At 36.5% G+C, this 17,853-nt stretch overlaps 1 protein-coding gene across 1 annotated transcript in view; it reads left to right on the top strand.

Annotated features, from left to right (window-relative positions):
* The window catches only part of LOC122428773 (ubiquitin-associated protein 1-like), a 182,131-nt gene that overhangs the window by 52,019 nt on the left and 112,259 nt on the right, over nucleotides 1-17,853 (top strand).

Raw genomic sequence — 17,853 nt, forward strand, 5'->3', positions numbered from 1 at the left:
TCAGGCCCATTGAGTCAGTATGTATTTCTTAACCATCTATTTTTCAAAAGTAGACTAAAATTTTTTAGTTAGGTTAAGTTTTATAAGTGATTTGAGTACCCATGGACAAACAACAGTAGACATGTTTTATAGATACACATGAATCTATAAGCAAATAGATTGAAGAAATATATACCAGTTTTGGTACAGCAGCAGCAGAAGGGAAAATAAAGGTACATTACACTTTTGGGGTATGCAGTAGTAATAAATCATCAACTCCTTGTGGCAATAATGATTCCCTTCATTCAAGAAAAAAAAAAATTTGTTGAGGATAAATTGACTGCTAATTGCCCCATCTTTCAAATAAGTAATGTTTTCCCTCCAGTTAAATTATCTCATTAGATATTCCTACCAACAAAGAGAAGAGATGCCAACTGTTATTTTCCAAGTTGGGAAAACCAATAATCAAAATACTTAAAAAAAAAAGATACAATTTGAATGTGTTCATACTTTTGACACAAAATAATAAGCTCGTGCTAGAGCTTAGTCGCTCAGTCATGGCCGACTCTTCGCGACTTCATGGACTGCAGCCCGCCAGACTCCTCTGTCCATGGGTTTCTCCCGGCAAGAATACTGAAGTGGATTGACATGCCCTTCTCCAGGGCAATAAGCTTACAAATCTCCAAAAATTGGATGTGACTGACCCCAATACATGTAAGTAATTAACTCGATTATAGTAATTACCTTTCCCCAGAAATACACAAATGCTTAAACATACACATATCTTCCATTTAGCATTCAAGTTCTAATAAGTTATTTATAGATATCTAGGACATTTATTTTCTTTACTTTTAGTTTCCCTTTTCTCTCTCTGTCAGTCTCTCTTCTTCTACCTGCTTTTCTTTGTTTGTTTGGATTATCCACTTTTCTAAAAATTTGGAGTGAATCAGAAATTATCTAAAAATTAAAAATGAGCTAGAAAATTACACCTGTGGCTCAGCTGGCACAGAATCTGCCTGCCATGCGGGAGACCTGGGTTCTATCCCTGGGTTGGGAAGATCCCTTGGAGAAGGGAAAGGCCACCCACTCCAGTATCCTGGCCTGGAGAATTCCATGGACTGTATAGTCCATGAGATGGCAAACAGTCGGACATGACTGAGCAACTTTAACTTTCATTTTCACGTTCACAGCTGATGCAATGTAGTCATTTTCATTAAGATCATTGAAATAAATAAATTTTTCACATATATATTTCATCAAAGTATAGCTGTTTTACAGTATTGTGTTGGTTTCAGGTGCATGGCTGTACAAAAAAAGTGATTCAGTTTCATATATATATATATTTCAAATTTTTTCCACTATTACAAGATATTGAATATGGTTTCCTGTGCCAGAGGGGAGTAAATCCTTCTTTATTTTATATACGTGTGTGTGTGTGTGTCTGTTAATGCCATACACCTAATTTATCCCGTACCCTCTTTTCCCTTTGGTAACCTTAAGTTTGTTTTCTATGTCAGTGAACCTGTTTCTGTTTTCAGAATAAATTCATTTGTACCATTTCTTTAGATATCAGTGACATCACACAACTCTTGTTTTTCTCTATCAGACTTACTTCACTTACTATAGTATTCTCTAAGCCCAACTATGTTGCTGCAAATGGCATTATTTCATTTTTATCCATTCATCTGTTGATGAACACACTTTACTTCCATGTCTTTAGGTCAGTCGCTCAGTCGTGTCTGACTGTTTGTGACCCCATGGACCTCAGCACGCCAGGCTTCCCTGACCATCACCAACTCCTGAAGCTTACTCACACTCATGTCCATCGAGTCAGTGATGTCATCCAACCATCTCATCCTCTGTCATCCCCTTCTCCTCCCACCTTCAATCTTTCCAGCATCAGGGTCTTTTCTAATGAGTCAGTTCTTTGCATCAGGAAGCCAAAGTATTAGAGCTTTGGCTTCAGCATGAGTCCTTCCAATAAATATTCAGGACTAATTTCATTTAGGATGGGCTGGTTGGATCTTCTTGCAGTCCAAGAGACTCTCAAGAGTCTTCTCCAACACCACAGTTCAAAAGCATCAATTCTTTGGTGCTCAGCTTTCTTTATGGTCCAACTCTCACATCCATACATGACTACTGGAAAAATCATAGTTTTGACTAGATAGTCCTTTGTTGACAAAGTAATGTCTCTGCTTTTTAATATTCTGTCTAGGTTGATCATAGCTTTTGTTCCAAGGAGCAAACGTCTTTTAATTTCATAGCTGCAGTCATCATCTGCAATGATTTTGGAGTCCAAAAAAACAAAAAAAAATGTCTGTCACTGTTTCCACTATTTCCCCATCTATTTGCCATGAAGTGACAGGGCCAGATGCCATGATCTTAGTTTTCAGAATGCTGAGTTTTAAGCCAACTTTTTCACTCTCCTCTTTCACTTTCATCAAGAGGCTCTTTAGTTCTTTTCTGGCTGCCATAAGGGTGGTGTCATCTGCACATCTGAGGTTATTGATATCTCTCCTGGCAATCTTGATTGCAGCTTGTGCTTCATCCACCCTGGCATTTTGTATAATGCATTCTGCATATAAGTTAAATAAACAGGGTGATAATATACAGCCTTGATGTACTCCTTTCCCAATTTGGAACCAATCTGTTGTTCCATGTCCAGTTCTAACTGTTGCTTTTTGATCTGCATACAGATTTCTCAGGAGGCAGATCAGGTGCTCTGGTATTCCCATCTCTTGAAGAATTTTCCACAACTTGTTGTGATCCACACAGTCAAAGGATTTGGCATAGTCAATAAAGCACAAGTAGATGTTTCTCTGGAATTCTCTTGCTATTTTGATGATCCAGCAGATATTGGCAATTTTATCTCTGGTTCCTCTACTTTTTCTAAATCCAGCTTGAACATCTGGAAGTTCTTGGTTCATGTACTATTGAAGCCCAGCTTGGAGAATTTTGAGCATTACTTTGCTAGTGTGTGAGATGGGTGTATTTGTGTGGTAGTTTGAATATTCTTTGGCATTGCCTTTCTTTGGGTTTGGAATGAAATCTGACCTTTTCCAGTCCTGTGGCCACTGCTGAGTTTTCCAGATTTGCTGGCATATTAAGTGCAGCACTTTCACAGCATCATCTTTTAGGATTTGAGATAGCTCCACTGGAATTCCATCACCTCCACTAGCTTTGTTCATAGTGATGCTTCCTAAGGCTCCCTTGACTTTGAATTCCAGGATGCCTGGCTCTAGGTGAGTGATCAAACCATCATGGCTATCTGGGTCATGAAGATCTTTTGTGTATAGTTCTTCTGTGTATTCTTGCCACCTCTTCTTAATATCTTCTGCTTCTCTTAGGTCCATACCATTTCCTTCCTTTATTGTGCACACCTTTGCATTGGAAATATTCCTTTGCTATCTCTAATTATCTTGAAGAGATCTGGAATGCAAAAGTAGGAAGTCAAGAGATATCTGTAGTAACAGGCAAATTTGGCCTTGGAGTACAAAACAAATCAGGGCAAAGGTTAACAGAGTTTTGCCAAGTGAACGCATTGGTCATAGCAAACACCCTCTTCCAACACAACAAGAGAAGGCTCTACACGTGGACATCACCAGAAGGTCAATACTGAAATAAGATTGTTTATGTTCTTTGCAGCCAAAGATGGAGAAGCTCTATAGAGTCAGCAAAAACAGACCAGGAGCTGACTGTGCCTCAGATCATGAACTCCTTATTGCCAAATTCAGACTCAAATTGAAGAAAATAGGGGAAACCACTGGACTGTATCTTGGGTTTTCTAAATCTTACTGCTATGAATATTGAGGATACATATACCTTTCCTTTTTCTGAATATATATGTCCAGGAGTGGCTGCTAGATCCTATGGTAGTTCTATTTTTAGTTTTTAAAGAATTCCCATATTGTTTTCTGTAGTGGCTACAATCAATTTATATTCCCACCAACACTTTAAAAGCATTCCCATTCTCCAGTTTGTCCCACGGGGACAGAGTACTCTTCTTTTCACCTTGATTTTGAGTTTAGCTATGTGATTTGTTTGCTGAAGGGGTTGCTAGTGGATGTGTTTGCACAATTGGACTTTTATATTTCCATTAATGCCACGAGAAGAGTTTCCTTCACATACCAGCGGTGTCTTCAGCCTGCATCTAAGGATGAGCTCCTATGGGGTATAGCTAGCCTAACTGAATCACTGAAAAATGGCATGGAATACAGTCTCCTCTCTGCTATGCTGGCCTAAAGCAGAGCTGTTCCCAACAACTGCTCCTTAGAATATAAAATAAGAGCTGTTTTTCTGCTATGGGCTGAACTGTGTCCTCTAAACCTATGCTGAAGTCCTGCCTTTCAGTATATTTATATATGACCTCTGTGTGTGTGTGTGTGTGTGTGTATGTGTGTGTGTGTGTGTGTGTGTGTGTATGTGTGTGTGTGTGTGTGTGTGTGTGTTAGTCACTCAGTAGGGACCAACTCTTTGCAGCCCCCATGAACGTAGCTTGCCAGGCTTCTCTGTCCATGGAATTCTCCAAGCAAGAATACTGGAGTGGATTGCCATTCCCTTCTCTAGAGGATCTTCCTGACCCAGGTATCAAACCCTGGTCTACTGCATCACAGGCAGATTCTTTATCATTTGAGCTACAGGGAAGTCCTATATATGACCTTTGTTGGGTGTAGAATCTTTGCAGATGATGAAGTCAAGATGAGTCCATGAGAACGGGTCCTAATCCACCATGATTGTGTCCTTATAAAAAGGAGACATTTGGACACAGAGAATAAGCAAGTATAGAGATAATGCCATGTGAAGATGAAGGCAGAGGTAATGGTGATGCAGGTGTAAGTCAAGGTATGCCTGAGATTGCCAGCAAACCCCAGAAGCTAGTGGAGAGACATGGGACACATTCTCCCTCAGTTCTCAGAAGGAATCAACCTGTATTAATAGGTTTTTAGGCTCCATAAATGTGACACAGTACACTTCTGTTGTTCAAGCTACTCATCTTAGGGTGCTTTGTTATAGCAGCTACAGCAAGCAAATACATGGTCGAATACCACTGAGATTTTGCGGTGCTTTGTACCAGAGCAACAACTGATCTCTACACCTCATTTCAATGTATACCAGTAGCAGTTCTTTCTTTTGAAAAATTAGAAAAATATAAAGAAGAATAAATAAATTGTACATGTCCTCTCATAGAGCCTCTTTTCCAGGCTGTTTTTGGTCAACATAAAAGTTTAAATCATAGGTGTCTGTCTATCTATACCTATCAGATTTTTCTTATGTCTTTATTAATTGTATAACTTATCCACTTTTTCTGTCTTACATTAGAACATAAAAAAGTTTATATGATACTTACAAGTCTTCATAAATAACATTTTAATGATTTTTATTGTAAGGAACTATTCTAATCATCACCAATATCAATCATTTTAAAATCAAAATTACTGATAATACATCCCTTGGAAGTGAGAGTCAAAATTCAGACAATAGAAAAACGAAGATCCAAATGTTGAGCAAACTAAAACTCTCTCCATAAATTTTATAACAGACTCTTGATAAATATATGAGACTGTCTTTAATAATTGAATTATCATAATTGATTCCCTATATATTAATTCTGGAAAATTAAAACAGGCCCTTTCTGCACAAGAACAATGAGATTTCCTGGAAGTCATATTGAGATTAATAACAGAAAACCTGTACTCTAAGGGCCTGGACTTTCTTGGTGGCTTAGTTGGTAAAGAATCCACCTGCAATGCAGGAAACCCAGGTTCAATCCTCAGGTGAGGAAGATACCTGGAGAAAGAAATGGCAACACACCCCAGTGGTCTTGCCTGGGAAATCCCATGAACAGAGGAGACTGGCAGGCTACAGTCCATGGGGTCACAAAGAGTCAGATATGACTTAGTGACTAAACCACCACCACCATGGGCTAGATGTAGGAAACACTACTCTACTTAAACTCTGTGTATAAGTACCTGGATTAGGATTTCTGTCATATGAAATTACAGAGAACTTAATAAGGTAGTTAGAGGTTTATTTTTCCCCACATGTAGAAGTCTGGAGATAGGTGACCTCAGTCAGGTGTTGATTTACATCTGATAACTTTGCAAATTCTTTCATACTTCCCTCATGCTCCATATTTTATTAGATGGTCTATAGCTTTAAATGTCTGGTGAAGATAATAATAGAATAGATGGCACATTCTTCATTTGTCAGTTTTATTCCAAAAAAGAAACATCTTTACCCCAAATACTTAACAGATAGAAGCTTGCACTTTATATCCTGAACTATGTCACATGGTAAATTCTAATAATAAAGACTGTGAGTCAGAATTAAGCCTATAGGAAAAGGAATTTGTCATATAAGCAGAATTTACCACAATGAATAGATATCCAAGAATGTCAGGGAAGCTTGCCAAATTATTTGAGAGAGGAGACTGTAGGATTTAAAGAAACTGGATATTCACTGGGAATGTAATACAAGTGTTGTAATAGCATTAAGATAGAAAATCAGCAATAAACAATGCCAGAACAAGAAAGATTCCCTGGTGAATTCTGCCAAACATTTAAACAAGAATTAAATCCAATCTATCTGAAACTCTTCCTAAAAAAGGAAGAGGAAGGAAGCCTTCCTAAATCATTCTCTGAGGCCAATATTACAAAATATCTAAGTTGGATATCTGTTTTCAATGCTTCTATTCAAAATGGTACTAGAAATTCTGGCCAAAACTTTACAAGAAAAAGAAATTAAAAGCATGCAAATAAAGCACAAAGAAATAAAACCATCTCTGTTCATAGATAGCATATTATATATAGAAACATTAAATAATTAAATGAAAAAGTCTATTAGCCCTAACAAATGAATTCACCAGAGTTGCAGGATACAAGATCAACATTCAAAAATCAGTTGTATTTCTGTATACTTGCAATGAACAATCCAAAAAGAAAATTAAAGCAATTCCATCTGTAATACCATTAAAAATAATAGAGTAACAGGAATTGATTTAACCACAGTGATGCAAGACTCTATGATGAAAACTATAAAACATTGCTGAAAGAAATTAAAGACTATATAAGCAAATGTGAAGGTATTCCATGTTCATGGGTCAGAAGATAATAATTATAAGATGAAAATAATAGGTTACTAAAGCAATCTAAAATCCAGTGAAATTCCTATCAAAACCCTTACTGCTTTTTTTTTTTTTTTTGCATAAATGGAAAAAACAATACTAAAATTTATGTAAACTTGCAGTGAACTCAGAAGAGCCAACACAATCTTGAAAAGAAAAACGTTGGATAACTCATATTTCTTAATGTAAAACTTAATACAGAGTTACAAAATAAAAAATAGTATATTACTTGCAAAAAGTTAAACATATAGGTTGTTGTTATTATGAAGTTGCTAACTTGTGTCTGACTCTTTGTGACCCCATGGAATGCAGTATGCCAGGCTCCCCTGTCCTTCATGGTCTCCAGGAGTTTGCTCAAATTCATGTCCATTGAGTCAGTGAAGTTATCTAACCATCTAATCATCTGCCTCCTGCTTCTCCTTCTGCCTTCAATCTTTACCAGCTTCAGGGTATTTTCCAATGAGTCAGCTCTTCACATCAGATGGCCAAAGTATTGGAGCTTCAGCATCAGTTCGTCCAATGAATACTCAGGGTTGATTTCTTTTAAGATTTATTGGTTTGATCTCCTTGCAGTCCTAGGGACTCTGAAGAATCTTCTCCAGTGCCACAAGTCAGAAGCATCAATTCTTCAGTGCTCAGCTTTTTTATGGTCCAACTCTCACATCTGTACATGACTACTGGACAAACCATAGCTTTTACTATATGGGTCTTTGTTGGCAAAGTGATATTTCTTCTTTTTAATACACTGTCCAGGTTTGTCATAACTCTCCTTCCTAGGAGCAACCATCTTCAAATTTCATGGCTGCAGTCACTCTTCACAATGGTTTTTGAGCACAAGAAAATAAAATCTATTACTGCTTTCATTTTTTTCACCTTCTATTTGCCATGAAGTGTTGGGACTGGGTGCTACAGTCTTCAGTTTTTTGAATGTTGAATATCAAACCAGCTTTTTGACTCTCATCTTTCACCCTCAAGAGATACTTTAGTCCTTCTTCACTTTGAGCCTTCAGAGTTGTATCATTTGCATATCTGAGGTAGTTGATATTTCTAGCAATCTTGGTTCCAACTTGTGAGTCATCCAGCCCAGCATTTCGAATCATGTACTCTGCATAAAAGTTAAATAAGCTGAGTGACAATATACAGCCTTGTTTTACTCCTTTCCCAATTGTAAACCACTAAGTTGTTCCATGTCCACTTCTAACTGTTGCTTCTTGATCTTCATACAAATTTCTCAGGAGACTGGTAAGGTGGTCTGGTACTCATTTGTTTAGGAATTTTCCATAGTTTGTGGTGATTCACACAGTGAAAGGCTTTGGCATAGTCAATAGAGCAGAAGTGGATGCTTTTCTGGAACTCCCTTGCTTTCTCCATAGTCCATAAAATGTTGGCAATATGATTTCTGGTTCCTCTGCTGCTTCAAAACCCAGCTTGTACATCTGGAAGTTTTCAGTTCACATAATGCTGAAGCTTAAAGGTTTTTTAGTATAACCTCACTAGCATGTGAAATGAGCGCAGTTGCATGGTAGTTTGAACATTCTTTGGCATTGCCCTTTGGACTAGAATGAAAACACTTCTTCCAGTCCTGTGGCCACTGCTGAGTTTTCTAAATTTGCTGACACATTGAGTGCAGCACTTTAACAGCATCATCTTTTAGGATTTGAAATAACTCAGCAGGAATTTCATCACCTCCACTAGCTTTGTTTGCAGTAAGGCTTTCTAAGGCTTATTTGACTCCACAGTCCAGGATGTCCTGTTGTTGGTGTTTGATCACACCATCATAGCTATCTGGATAATTAAGACCTCTCTTGTATAGTTCTTCTGTGTATTCTTGCCATCTCTTCTTAATCTCTTCTTCTTCTGTTAGGTCCTTATCATTTCTGTCCTTTATTGTGCCTATCCGTGCATGAAATATTCCCCTGATATCTACAGTTTCCTTGAAAAGATCTCTAGTGTTTTGAATATTACTGTTTTCATCTATTTCTTTGCATTGTTCATTTAAGAAGGCCTTCTTATCCTCTTTGCTATCTTAAGCAATTAATTAGAGTCTTCATCTATTCACTCTGCCACTGAATTCGATGTCGTTATTCTATTCTGAAGTTTAATCAATGATCTATACAGGTCTCTGCTCTCTTGTCTTTTTAGAAGTTTCTTAGGATCCAGCTCTCCTCTATTAAATACTCAGAATCCAATGTTTGGGCCACAGAAATCTCACACAGTTGTTTACTATCCTTATTTATTTAATATGTTTAAAAATGTCATATCACCAGATAATAAATAAATAAATAAATAAATATATATATATATATATATATATATATATATATATATATATATATTATCTATTCAGGAACCTTGTATGTTTTGCATCTCTTCATCATTCCTATTAAGGAACAGAATGGGTAATTTTTTTTTTACATGAATGTTTATAGTAGCTTTATTCATAACAGCCCCACACTGGAAACAACTAAAATGTCCTTCAATGGGCAAATGGTTAAACTTATGTATAGAGAATGGGTAATTTTGTATCCATTTGCAGATGATGAAAGAGTGGATTTCCATATTATATAACTTTCTGAATGCTACATGACTAAAACATGTTAGAATGAGGAAAATAACCCAAATCATTTTGCATTCTCAGTTTATAATTTGAAAATAAAATAAAAATTCTGTGGATATCCATAAAAGGAATAGATTAAGTGTAGTCAGGATGGTGAAGTGAGTAGAGGATGGGATTAATATAAGATCAGAAGAGGCTTCATGACAAAATTGCTATTTGAAGTACACAGCAAAAGAAAAAAGATAAAGAAAATTTTTAAAGTCAAAAGGATTAAGATGAGTAAGTAGGGGGAGAGAAAGAAGGTGGCTATTTAAAAACAATAGAAAAAAAATAGTAGAAACTTTCCCAGGCTTTTTGCATTTAACATGAATTTGTATTACACCACATACACTATTTGGAAGTATTCTAATGAAAGAATCATGAACTCTGCTACCTGTCTCCAACTGGTTTATACTTATTTCATCAAGAATTAAAATTTTATTTATGTTTAATGTTACATATTTCTTTTTAGAGGACCTTTCAATATTTAACTTAATTCAGTGATTAATGGCAACACTCCATCACATGTAGCAGTGAAAAGAATATTTAGATATGAGACTGCTTTCTGAAATATCTAAGTGGACGTCCTGCAGACTACTTATCCAACAAGAGACAATGTTTTTCATGTTCCATGGTAGTAAGGTATCACTGATAAAATGAATTAAGAAACTGAAAAATTTTATAGAAAATTTAGTGCACCATGTATTTGGCATTCATTATATTATAGACACTTTATTGCTGTTCCTTTCAGTCGCTCAGTTGTATATGACTCTTTGTGACCCCATGGACTGCAGCACACCAGGCCTCCCTGTCCATCACCATATACCAGAGCTTGCTCAAACTCATGTCCATAGAGTCAGTGATGCCATCCAATCTCATCCTCTGTTGTTCCCTTCTCCTCCTGTCTTCAATCTTTTCCAGCATCAGGGACTTCTCTAATGGAGAGTCAGCTCTTCCTAGGGATGATCTAAGAAATGTTAATCTACAACTCTAAGTGCCAGCGTTATGGCAGAAAGTGAAGAGGAACTAAAAAGCCTCTTGATGAAAGTGAAAGAGAGTGAAAAAGTTGGCTTAAAACTCAACATTCAGAAAACTAAGATCATGGCATCTGGTCCCATCCCTTCATGGCAAATAGATGGGGAAACAGTGGAAACAGTGTCAGACTTTATTTTTGGGGGCTCCAAAATCACTGCAGATGGTGATTGCAGCCAAGAAATTAAAAGACGCTTACTCCTTGGAAGGAAAGTTATGACCAACCTAGATAGCATATTAAAAAGCAGAGACATTACTTTGCCAACAAAGTTCCGTCTAGTCAAATCTATGGTTTTTCCAGTGGTCATGTATGGAGGTGACAGTTGGACTGTGAAGAAAGCTGAGCACCAAAAAATTGATGCTTTTGAAGTGTGGTGTTGGAGAAGACTCTTGAGAGTCCCTTGAACTGCAAGGAGATCCAAGCAGTCCATCCTAAAGGAGATCAGTCCTGGGTGTTCATTGGCAGGACTGATGCTGAAGCTGAAACTCCAATACTTTGGCCACCTCATGCGAGACTCATTGGAAAAGACCCTGATGCTGGGAGGGATCGGGGGCAGGAGGAGAAGGGGACGACAGAGGATGAGATGGCTAGATGGCATCACCGACTCGATGGGCATGAGTTTGAGTAAACTCCGGGAGTTGGTGATGGACAGGGAGGCCTGGCGTGCTGCGGTTCATGGGGTCGCAAAGAGTCGGACATGACTAACTGAACTGAACTGAAGTGCCAGCGTGCTTGAGTGGAATCTGAGAGATGATTAAACTAGGTCACTGAGTTTCACATCACCCAGGAGCCTATAGATACACCCAGACTAGATGGATGTACACAGAGGACAGTGTGAGAACCATATCAGTAAATTACTGTGAGCTTCTGGGTGAAAGATAGTTTGGGAACTGCATTTTTCACACACAGTCTCAAAGAATCACAGATGAGTCAGAATCTATTAAGAGGATGAGAAGTGCATACACTGGAAAAGTCCAGTCATCATCTCAGCCCAGGGGCCACAATGCCAGTTACTGACCCCTGAGCCCCTCGTGCGCCCGTGGAGCTCTGGGGCAGAGCCGCGCCTTTACACTTTGACACCAAAGATGCTTCTACTGAACCCAGCCACAGGGACACCTGTAAACAGGTGGATCCAAAATAAGAAATATTCTGTAAAACAGCTGACTTCAACAGGACAGTGTCATAAAGAAAAAAAGAGGAACGTTCTGGAACAAAGCTACTTGAGAGATATAACATTTAAATGTACGAAAAGTCTTTGACCGGATCCTGAGTTAACATTAAACATGAAAGGAATGTGAAAATTAAGCAACTGTGGCAGTGCCAAAAGAGCACATTAATCTTCCAACAACTGACTCCAAAGACACGGAGATCTGTGATTTGCGTGGAAAAGAACTCAAATACAGGTGATTAACTTAATCTCCCTATCCTACTAGTTAGACATTGTATGCCTTATTTTTGCAGTAGGGAAAATATGATTCAAGCTTAAGCAGTTGCTAATAAATTAAGTTGTTTTGGAATTGAATGAAAGTATTCTGGACTCCAAAGTCCCATGGCCCTCACTTACTATAGCAGATTTTTGAAGATAGTGGAAAAGATCAAAAGAATAGAATTTTGAGCACACATATAAACTACACTTTCAATATTTACTAACATTTTGCCCTATTTTTTTCTATCTAGAGATGTGTATTTACATTAAAAATGCATCATTTTTTAGTTAAGAGATTAATGGATTGACAAACATATATAATAATATAAGCATTATTGTAGTCAAGATAGAGAATATTTCCACCATCCTGAAAATTTGCCATTGGTCCCTTTGCTGCCCATCCCTTTGTCTCATCTTCTTGTTCAGCTGCTAAGATGTGTCCAACTTTGCTATCCCATGGACTATAGCACACCAGGCTCCTCCGTCCTCCACTATCTCCTAGAGTTTGCTCAAGCTCATGTCCATTGAGACAGTGATGCTATCTAACCGTCTAATCCTCTGCTGCCTCCTTCTCCTTTTGCATTTAATATTTCCCAGCATTAGGGTCTTTTCCAGTGGGTCAGCTCTTTGCATCAGGTGGCCAAAGTATTGGAGCTTCAGCTTCAGCATCAATCCTCCCAATGTATATTCAGGGTTGGTTTCCTTTAGGATTGATTGGTTTGATTTCCTTGCAGTCCAAGAGACTCTCAAGCGTCTTCTCCAGTGCCATGTTCACAAGCATCAACTCTTTGGTGCTCAGCTTTCTTTAATGATCCAACTCTTACATTTGTACATGACAACTGGAAAAAAAACATAACTTTGACTAAATGGACCTTTGTTGGCAAAGTGATGTCTCTGCTTTTTAATACACTGTCTAGGTTTGTCATAGCTTTCCTTTCAAGGAGCAAGCGTCTAATAATTTCATGGCTACAGTCACCATCTGCAGTGATTTTGAAGCCCAAGAAAATGAAATGTTTCACTGCTTCCACTTTTCCCCCTTCTATCTGCCATGAAATTATGTCTCATCTTGGTCCCTGGCAAATTCTTATTTTTTTTTTTTTTCTCTCTAGTTTTACCACTTCTATACTGCCATATACATGAGTGCTTCAGTCATGTCTGACTCTTTGTGACCCTGTGGACTCTAGCTCATCAGTCTCTTCTGTCCATGGGGTTCCCCAGGCAAGAATGCTGGAGTGGGTTGCCATGCCCTCCTCCAGTGGCATGGAGGTGATTTTCCTGACCCAGAAACCAAACCAGCATCCCCTCTGGTCCCTGCCTTGCAGGATTCTTTACCACTGATCCACTGGGGAAGCTAAGAAGTCACAGAAGTGAATTTATATCATATTTAGACATTTTTATCTAACTTATTTAACAATGTACTTTTGAGTATTAAAATATTTTGTAGCATGCAACAGTAAATAGTTCATTCCATTTTATTGCATAGTATTCCATTGTATGGGCTTCCCAGTTGGCACTGGTGGTAAAAAAAAAAAAAAAAAACAAAACATACCTGCCAATGAAGGAGACATTAAAAACTCACCTTCCATCCCTGGGTCAGAAAGATCCCATGGAGAAGGGAATGTCAACCCACTTCAATATTCTTTCTTGGAAAATCCCATAGACAGGGGAGCCTGGTGGGCTGCAGTCCATAGGTCACAAAGAGTCAAACACAATTGAAGTGACTTAGCAGGCATTACACTGCATGGATACACTAAAATATTTTTATCCACTCTCAGATTAATCACTTGGGATTTTTTTCAGCATATAGCTATTATGAATAAAACTATTAAAATATTTGCATACAGGTGTTTATATATATTTTCCTTCCTTTCTTCTAAATAAATATCTAGGAGAAATGTCACAGGATTGTATGATAATTATATATATAACTTTCCAAGAAGCTTCCAAACTGTTTTCCAAAGTACCTATACCGTTTGTATGTATTTTGTTGTGTGTGTGTGTGTGTATTTTAATATTTATTTCATTGGCTATGCCAGGTCTTAGTTGCAGCAGGCAGGATCTAGCTTCATTGTGCCGAGCAGGATCTTTACTTGCAACATGTGAACTCTTAGTCCTGGCATATGGACTAAGCATATGGACTAAGTCCTGGCATAGTGCCCTAAACAGGAATTGAACCCAGGCTCCCTGCATTGGGAACATGGAGTCTTAGCCACTGGGCTGCCAAGGAAGTCCCTGCATTGTGATGTTAATTCACATTTCTCTGGTGTATAAAGATGTTAAACATATTCCTGTGTGCTTGTTTGCCATTGATATATCTTTGTTAATATTTTGTATTCAACTGTTTTTTTCTTCTATTATCAGTTGTAAAAGCACTTTTAAAAATTATTCTGGACACAGTTCTGTTGCCAAATGTATGTTTTATTTTCAAATATTTTTCCCAATGTGTAGCGTCTGTTTCCATTTTCTTAATGGTATCTCTTAAAGAACTGAAGATTCTAATTTTTATGTGAACTGTACATTATAGTAAAGTCTGATTACATTTTTTATATTTGTTGACACCTTCCATGCTCCTCTCATACCGTTCTGCCTTCTGTCCACATCTTGAAAAGCAGGTAAGGAATTTCTGGTGCTTCCCCATTTGGTGCTGGCAGGAAGTTCAAACCAAGTTAACGTAGGCTATGCAGAAGAACGCTCTCCATGTTTCCAACTCTTAAACACAATAAAAACCCCAAACCAGTTGCCCGTTCATGCTTTCTCAATTGAAAGATATCTTAATCTTCCCAGAAAGCCTTATTATGTGATTAATATAATTTTTCATGCCCTCTTGGTGCATATGGGTTGTCAAAAATCTTGACATCTGTATCAATTGTCTCTTGGTGCTTTAGCAAATTACCACACCCTCTGTGGCTTAAAACAGCACAAATTTATGATCTTATAGTTCTTTATGTTAGAAGTTTCATTGGACAAAAATTCATGTGTTGGCATGTCTTCATTCTTTTATGGATGGTCTAGAAGGAAATTAATTGCTTTGTCTTTTCCAACGTTTAGACACCATGTGCAACCCTTAGCTGATGACTCCTTCATCTTTAAACCAGTGGTATAGTGTCTAACTGTTACTATTACATTGGGCCCATCCAGATATTCTAGACAAAAAACCCTCTATTTTAAAGTCAGCTAATGAACAACTTTAATTCCATTTTCAACTAATTCCCCTTTATCATATAACATGACATATTCAGTAGGTCCAGGGCTTAGGCTGTGGATATCCTTGAGAGGCTATTGTTCTCTATAGTACATCTGAAACAAATTAGTGCCTCCATAGAGTGACCACAACAAAATGCAGAGTTACAAAGATTTCTTTTTCTACTGTTTTTTTACAGAAATATAATAGTTTTAACTTTTCTATTTAAATCTGTTTTACATTTTTAATTAATATTGTCAATATGGTTTAAGGTAATGATAGAGATTCAATGATTATGAAGTACATTGATTTATAATTATCTTTTATTACAATTTCTTTGGCATTGGTATTAGGGTAACATGAACGTCCTAAAAAGACTTGGAATGTGTCTTTCTCTCCTTTGTTTTCTGTAACAAAGGGTAGGACTGGTATTTGTCTATTTTATGCATGATATACATTAATGCATATTAATGCATGATATGCATTATTTAATACAGTGAAGCCTGTTGGGCCTGGAATTTTCATTGTAGGAAGATGTTAACTACAAGATACATAAGTTTCAGTTATTTATTTCTTCTTTAGTGAGCTTTACATATTTAGAAGTATTTTCTGCTTCATAGTTTTAAAGTTGTATTGATATATAATTGTTTATAACACTCATATTATCCATTTAAACTCTGTAGAATTTGTAATAATGTTCCCTTTTTCATTTTAAATAATGATAATTTGAGACTTCTCCATTTCTTGAAAAAGACTGATGAGAAATTTATCACTTGTATTAATCATTTTCAAAAATATATTTTGCTTTTATTCATTTTTTCTACTATTGCCCTGTTTCCTAATTTAATCACTTTTACTTTCTCCTCAATTTTTCTCTCCTTTTTCTGACTCTGTGTTTTCTTTGCTCATCTTTTTTTGTTCCTTGAATTAAAAATTTAGATTACTGGTTTGAGACATTTCTATTTTCTAAAATAAATATTTAAACTACATACTTCTTTCTAATCATTGAACTAGAGCAGTCTGCAACTTTCAAGTTGTTGTGCTTTTATTTTTATTCAGTAAAAAGTATATTTTTCCACTCCAATGGAATGAAATTGATTGATTTGCAAGTGAGAGCTCTACTTTCCAAATGTCTTAGGATTTTTTATATGTCTTTCTATCATTGATTTCTATTTTAATTCTATTATGATCAGAGGTCATGACTTATAGCATTTTAATTCTTTTAAATTTACTAAGGGGTTAGCAACACACCTTTAGTGAGTGTTCTGCTTAATTCTTTAAAAAACATTGTGTTTTTTGTTGCTGATTGTAGCTTTCTGTAAGTGTCAGTTAGGTCAGGTTGACTTGCAGTGTTACTCCAGTTTTCTACATCTTATTGTTATCTGTTCTATCAAATGACAAAAAGAAGAGTGCTGAAGTCTCAAACAATATTTTTTTTCTCTTATCTGAGACTCTTTTAGATTGACTGAGTCTTCTATTTTATCACCATTATTGACTAGTTATTATACATTTTATTTTTTTAGTTATTATACATTTTAATATTATTTTCAAAGTTATTTAGGATTACAATATATATCAGTAACTTCTCACAAAGTACTTTAATTATTATTATAACTCTTTACACATAATGAAAAAAATAGTCTGCAAGAATATTCTTTCATTTCCTCTATCTCATACATTGTATTATTTTTGTCTTCTATGTATATTTTAATACTATGTATATTTTAAATGAGCTTCCCTTGGTGGCTCAGACCAAAGATATTTCTATTTTTTACTTACAGTGATATCACTTAAGAAGATTAAAAATTCCCCATGCTCATTTTTCCTATAAATTCAAATTTTCATCTATTCTGTTATTTCTACCTAAAGATCTCTTAATATCTGTTTTAGTATATGAGTGCTGGTGATGAATCTTCTCCCTCTTTTTAAAAATCTTTATTTTGCTTTCACTTGTGAAGGATAGTTTTATATGGCATAATAATTCTAAAATAATCTTTTTTCCTTTGAGTACTTTAAAATGTCTCACTATTGCCATTTGACATAGTTTTTGGCAATATTTTCAATTTACTGTCTGCAATATTACTTTTTCTTTCACTTCACTTGTGATTTTCTCTTTATGTTGGTTTTTCAGCAACTGGAAAGTTATGTGAACATGTTATCTGTTTGTTTTGTTATTTTAATTCTTACTATTTTTCCTACTTGGGGTTTTCTGAGATTCTTTCCCTTCATTGCAAATAGATGGGGAAACAACAGAAACAGTGAGAGACTTTATTTTCCTGGGCTCCAAAATCACTACATATGGTAACTGCAGCCATGAAATTAAAAGATGTTTGCTCCTTGGAAGAAAAGCCATGACAAACCTAGACATTAAAAAGCAATGCTTTTTCCAGGAGTTATGTATGGATGTGAGAGTTGGACTATAAAGAAACCTGAGCACTGAAGAATTGATGCTCTTGAACTGTGGTGTTGGAGAAGACTCTTGAGAGTCCCTTGGACTGCAAGGAGGTCAAACAAG

This window comes from Cervus canadensis, chromosome 27, assembly GCF_019320065.1.
Source record: "Cervus canadensis isolate Bull #8, Minnesota chromosome 27, ASM1932006v1, whole genome shotgun sequence".
Classification (NCBI taxonomy): domain Eukaryota; kingdom Metazoa; phylum Chordata; class Mammalia; order Artiodactyla; family Cervidae; genus Cervus; species Cervus canadensis.